We start from the raw sequence: 7379 nt of genomic DNA, 5'->3' as shown, positions 1-7379 counted from the left end.
ATGTCAGAACATTTATGAATGACAAGAAATGTCAAGATTGCCGTGCCGAACTTATTCAAATTTTGGAGGCTACAAAATTCAAGACACGGCAACGGGCAAAATAATCAAATCATATGACAAAAGGCGAAAGCCTACTACCTAACATTTCAGATCAAGTAGACAACTTTATTTTTGATCAACTACATACGAAGATGGACGATCGAGATTGAAAGTTGATCAACGGGCAAACAACTTTCATTGGCTATAAATTGTCCAAGCAGATTTGAAGACAAAAACCCCAATTGAGCAATTTACAAATTGAGTACGGCTGATTGATTAAGACATACAAGCAAGAGATACAAGCAATATTTCTAATTAGCCGAAAAGGGGGAAACAGAGCTTCATAGAATTATATTCAAGTCTGAGTGAGAGGGAAATATTTTATTCATTTGTAATATTCTCTACTGAGTGTAGAAAGAGGGCGGAGTAACTAGAGAGAGTGAAAAACCCTGGTTGAGTGTAGCTTTGTGCGTAGCACTCGGTGTAAAGGGCAGAGTAACAAGGGGAGCTTGTGAAAACCCTGTGAGAGCATAGCTTTGTGCGTAGTTCTAGTGGTGTAGGAATACAGCTTGGTGCGAAGTACTCGGGAAGGCGGAGTAACAAGAGGAGCTTGCGAAAAACCTTGGAGGAGTATAGCTTTGTGTGAAGCACTCGGAGAAGTGTCGGTGGACACTTATTCACTATTGTATCTGGGTGATCGAAGAGTAGTGAATTTCCTCCTCGAAGTGAAAGGAGAAGAGTGGAGTAGGAGAATTACACCATCTCCGAACCACTATAAATCTCTCTCTCTCTTTACTTACTGCTCATATATTTTGTGCATGCATATTCTATCTGTGAACTAACCCGATTACGATTTATCGCATACTTTTATCTGTCTGGGTTTGATAGTTCCCACGTTTGCATGCAAGCCAAACTTTACGTACATCATCCTTGATCCATATCAAGTGTTTCTAACGTGTTGCATGTTTAGAATCTCTCTTTGAGCACCACACTATTAAGCATAACACTTTGCCGCTTTCTATTCCGCTGCACACTCTAAAGTTGTTTAACTTGTTGATGCTTATTACTTAGAGTTGAAATTACCAAAGTGTTATTTGCCTTGTGTGTTTTGAGAAGAAGCTGAAAAAGTTAGAGAAGTCTATTCACCCCCACCCCCACCCCCTCTCTAGACTTCTCGCCACCCTTTCAGGACCAACATAATGTAATAATGTCTTTCTTTTTATATTTAAGGGAAAATTTTAATTATTCTAATTCAAATCGTTACATGTAAAAAAAGAAAAAAAAATCTAGAATAATAATAATAACAATTATATATTTGTTAAATTCTTTTAAAATATTTACCATTTAATTTATAGCAATAAAAGAATTGTTTTTTATTTTTTATTTTTATAAAAGGTAAAGTAGTAAGGATGTGAGAACTAGCCAAATTTAGAATTATTGTAATATTTTGTTCTGAATTTTTTTCCTATTAAGGTTATGTGTGTCATTTTGAAAATGGGTAATTTTTTTCCTATTAATATATTTTTTTATGAAAATGAAATACATTAATTATATTAACAATTAAGGATTAATCCTTAGATTTCAACATACACAAGAACTTAAAAAGGAAAAATGAATAATAATAAATAATAAATGAAATAATAACAATGGTGGAAATTGACGATGAAGCATGGGTGAGATATGTAGATAAACACTATAAATTGGAATGAGTGGTGGATGAAATAGCAACAAGTAGGAAAAGAAAAGAAGTGTTGAGGGGAAAAGAAAGGCCAACGTTAATGATGAGATGTTGGGCGGGAAAAGGAAGGTAGATAAGGTAGAAACTAAGCTAGTGAATGAAGAAGGGAGTGGTAGCAAAAAGTGGAAGTATGAGGAGATGGAGGCGGTGGAACCCAATGTGGCGTATGAAAAGGGGAGTTGCACCTAGGAGGAAAAAGGTTAATAGAAGGCAGAGGCAGAAGAAGAACCGATACCCCTAAATACAAAAGTATTACTAGCGATAGCGATGATGAGGAAAACAACCTGGTTGATTCACTTGCTACTACTGCTCCTAAAGGTAATGAGAATTTGTTTTATTTTGTTCTACTATGCAAATATTTACATGCATTATGCACTCGCAATGATATTTAGATTTCTTTTTGTTTTGTTTACTTGATCCGAATAATCTTTTTGTTTTGTTTACATGCATTCGAATAATGAAATTACTTTAGCAATCTTAGTGTGTTGTGCTTCTATATATTTTGTGCACCTAATTTGTTTATATAGTGTAGCTACAATCAATTAATTTTCAATATTATATGTTGGAGTATATTGTACTTTTATAATTAGGGATGACAACGAGGTAGTGACTGGGGTCCCCGTCTCAACCCCGTTCCCCGACGTGATTGGGAATTAACCTCATCCTCGTCTTTGCGGGGATTTGTAGGGCATGGGGTTCCCAACCCCATTGTTTTCCATCATCTTAAAACATCTAATTCATGATCAAATAAAATTAGTTTACCGTTAACACTTTAACTTAACAAGCTAGCAATTATCACAATTTTAATTTATTGGAAAAGTACGGGAAATTTACATTATACTCTGTAGTATTTAAAGCAAAAATAATAATTTAAAAAAAGCATACTAATATACTATATTTCTAATTGGAAATTGATAAGTGTCAAAGACGCACACTTTTAAGGTCCATTTAGGGTGAATTCTAGGCTAAAAGTAATCCTTTGTGTAGCAATATTGTGCCAATTAGCTATGTTTTGCATTATATGGGAAATTACCACCGCACTTTACGTTTTACAGGTTTTTAGGTGAGTTTCGGGCTTAAACGGCGCAAAGTGGCACAACCGGAACGAAAGCGGGATAAGAAGACAAGTCGGGACCTAGCAACGAGTCCACAACGTGCGTTGCAGCACACGTTGCACAATTTTGGAGTTTGCGTTGATGGGGTTGCGAATGGAAATGAAAGGGGTGGCTATTTAAAGTGTTTTGGATCAGATTTGTAGGGAGGAGACACAATTTTAGAAAGAGAAATAGATAGCTTAACATTTAGAATTAGACAGAAACACTTTTGTAGAGAAGATTTGATAGATCCAAGCTTAGTTCTTGAGAGATTGCTTGAAGGAAGAGCTTGAAAAACTCCATTTCAAGAGATCTTGCAAGACTTGATTTCATTTTCCTAATATACTTTTGGGTATAATTTCTACTCTTTTCTATTTCTACTTGCTTTGCTAGGGTTAGATCTATGAGTACTTTTATGATTTCCATGTCTATTGTAGGGTAGTCTTGTTAGGGTTTGGATTGCGAAAGTGTGTGTTGATGATGCTTCCATGACTCAGTTCTCAAATTAGGGATTGATTGATAACATTGCTTCTATGTCTTGTTGTTGAGGTTTGTCTTGTATGGAATAAAACAAAGTATATAAAACTAGGGTTTATGATTTAACACTTCTTCCATCCTAATGTCATAATATATTGCAATATATCAGCAAATATTGATCACATATCACAAAATATCACAACACATTTCATAAAACAATGTATTTAAACCTAGGGTTTATGATTTACTTGATTTCTCCCAAAAAATCCCCAGAGAACAATGGTTTCTAGTAATCACTAGTCACCACTACTACAGAATTCGCATATAACGTCGGGCATTTTAAGTCGGCTACATAGATAGCCAACGTTAAAGCCTTTTTGTATATTTTGTATTTTTATAAAACATATAACATCGGCTATTAGAAAATAGCCGACGTTATAAATAAAGAATAAAAAAATGAAAAAATAAATATACTACGACCGACCGTCGGGTGGTCCACCACCCACCGACGACCCGCTGGAATGTGGTAGTCTCGTATGATGTTTTGAGTACCGTTCTAGGAATTTATGTGTAGCGTGTTTCATTGCTATTATACCTTGATTGTTATTATTGATTACTTGAATGATGATGCATATTGTAATCATCGCGCAATGACTGATGTGACTGATGAGAATGAGATTGTGATTGGTGGAAATGAATTGTTGGCAGAAAGCACAACGAGTGCTCGGTTATCGTGCTAAAGGCTCGGACCATCCCTAAGACTTGTTGGCTAAAGTCTTGGGTCAGGGTATAAGCGCCGCAGTGTCATGTCAGAGCTATACGCGCTGACCCCTTGGTAGTGGTGCTAGAGGCACGGACCATGCGAATGACACTTCGGTGCTACCATGTTGGTGGACTTGTTGGTGGTTACGGAGTGGGGCATGTAGTTGCTCCGGGGGATTAAGGGAGGTGATATAAGGGTGGCCTGGAGGTACAGGTTGGAACTGATATAAGGATGGAGAGGAGTAAAGGTTGGATCTTGGTATAAGGTTGGAAGATGGATTGTGTGTTATGATGATTATTTGCAAATTGATTGTTATTGGATCCCATTGTTTGCCTTTAGATGTTATTTATGTGCTTGCCTGTTTATCATACGTTGCAACATAGAACGCATGTTAGTGGTATTCGTGATGTCGATCCATTTCTATATTCTGAGTCTTGATCCTGATTTGAAAGCTAGTGTTGCTTAAGACTATACATGTATTCCAGTTTCAAAATGATTTCCTATAATTATATTTATTGTACTTAACGTGTGGGAGTGGGTTACTCAGCATCATTCGCTGACGGTTGCTACGATATGTTTTTCAGTTGACGATCATTACACCTATGAACAAAGGATTCTTACACATAAGGCAAGGGAACACCTCAGTGGAGGAATACTATAAGAGTTTCCTTGAGTTGACTCGCTTCGCAGGTGGGTCGTGTAACACCTCTAAATTTCAAGATATTTAAAACCTATAAAATAAAGGCTAATCTCTTAATAATTCCCAAACAGAGCATAAACTAGACATGGTAGTCGGGGTGCTATGCCACACCTGAGCTGGAGGACTCAGATGCACAGGCTAAACTAACTAACAAAGTATAAACCATAACTAATACCCAAATACAAATCAAGGCACGTAGGCCATCTCATCCATACTAGAACTATCTAAACTAAGTCCACGGATCAACTAGCGCGCTCTGAAGCTACTTATCTGTACCTGAAAGACAAATAATATTTGTTCAGCGAATAATGCTGGCAACACTACTACAGAAAACGGTTTTAACGTCGGTTAAAATACACCATTTAACGTCGGTTATCTTTCGACGTCGACTTTAGAGACGTCGTAAGTAAATGATACGACGTCGGTTAAAAAACTGACATCGTATTTTTTTTAATTAAATTAATTAACATACGGCGTTGGCTTTTAGGTAAAAGCCGACGTCGTATATATTTATTTATTTAAAAAAAAATAATTAACATACGACGTCGGCTCTTATGGAAAAGCCGACGTCGTATAGTATTTATTATTTGGTTTTTTTTAATAATTAATATACGACGTCGACTTTTTGGTAAAAGCCGACGTCGTATAGTATTTATTATTATTATTTTTAAATAATTAACATACGACGTCGGCTTTTAGGTAAAAGCCGACGTCGTATGTTAATTAATTAAATTTTTAAAAACTATACGACGTTGGCTTTACCCTAAAAGTCGATGTCGTATGTAATTTTTTTTATATTATATTCGTTTTATGGTTTCTACCCAACCTGTATCAATTTTCAGATCCTGCGCAGCTAGCAATTTAACATTCAACATTCAACATCAACTAATTCATTAAACTAATTCAAACCATTAAACATGAAACTAATTTAAAGAACACAATTCATTAAGCTAATTCAAGCTACTAATCATAAAACTAATATGAGTACCACAATTCAGCAAAACTACTAAACATTAAGCCAATAAACATAAACTAATTTTAAATGTAAAGTATCAACTAAGAAGCGTTTTATTAACCCATTCATCAATAAGAAACTTAGACCATTTGTCTCTAACTTCATCAATCTCTTGTTTGTTGTAGGGAAATCTTCCTTGTCTTTCCAAAGCCTACAAAGTTCAAAAGAAATAAAATTAATAAATAAGCAAGTATTTTTAAACATTTGAAGAAAAAAGATATATTATGAAATTACTTGCCTTATCCATTCCTTTGCTTAGGTTGTTGGAAACCATTTCCAACATGAACTTCATCACATAATAACCACATTCGGTGGTTCCTTTTTGTATAGCACACTACATTGAATTACAATAAAATTAAAATAAATTAATAAAAAACAATAAGTTTGCATGTTTTACAAAGTGAATGAAGTACTTACCGAACATATAGTCCATTTTGGTGGACGATTTTGTTTCTTTCCACTCATCATGTTTGTTGCAGTCATACACCTATTAATATAAGACATAATATATATATAAATACTTGGCATCACTAGTTTAATGATAACTACTAATTAATTATATAAATTTACATACGTTTCCATTATATGTTTAATGTCTTCACGCGGCCCATGACCAAGTGAATCAAACAAAAAAATTTCATTTAGTCGAGGACAAATCGCCATCAACATCCAATGCTCACTACAAATAAATAATTTATTAGTTTTAAGTGAATATAATATATAATAAAAATATATTATATATAAGTACTTTTATTTAAAACGTAATTAATACTTACTTGAGAACATATGGGGCTAAGTATACCAATTTCTTCTCAGACTGCATGGTGGCATTTATATACGATTTCCTGTCTTCCATATTATTCATTTGTGGTCGAATCCAATATGGATCTAGGAAGCTATACATGTCTTTTGATGCCAACAAAAAACTAATGTAAATACCCCTATTCACAAACACAACCAATTATATATAGATTACCGACTATATAAATATAAAACTATTATGAATAAATAATACTAAAGAACTTATTACCTCATAAAAATCAGAACTAGAGAAACATCGATGGTCTCCATTTTTAAGAAACACATTATCTCATCACTTGCAAGGTGCAAGTCATAGTCAATGTTGCCCATAATACCACGAGCCACATGGACTACAAGAGGGTGTTCAAAACGGCGAGCTATTGAAAAGGCCTTTTTGCATCCATCAGTCAAAGAATCTGGATCAGTTATAGTGAATTGTTGATGAACGGATTGCACACCCGATTGAAAAGTCAGTTTGGTCTTTTCTTTTGACTGTGAATTATAATACAAGTAAGAATTATTATTTGAAAAAGTAAATTACTTACTATTTTAAAATAGAAATATTTTCAGTGTACATACTGCATCAGCTTCAGTACATAACTCTACCAGCTCTTTGGTCAAGCAATAAAGTGTTGAATTGCATCACCTACAAGCTGAACCTCACTGGTGGGGATTGGTACATGTGCACTTGGATCACTAACTTCATTTACACTCACCTTCACATGATTTATATCCAGTACAACCCCATGAAC

The sequence above is a fragment of the Ipomoea nil genome, unplaced genomic scaffold, assembly GCF_001879475.1.
Source record: "Ipomoea nil cultivar Tokyo-kokei standard unplaced genomic scaffold, Asagao_1.1 scaffold1401, whole genome shotgun sequence".
NCBI classification, from domain to species: Eukaryota; Viridiplantae; Streptophyta; class Magnoliopsida; order Solanales; family Convolvulaceae; genus Ipomoea; species Ipomoea nil.
Note: the sequence above shows the minus strand (reverse complement) of the source record.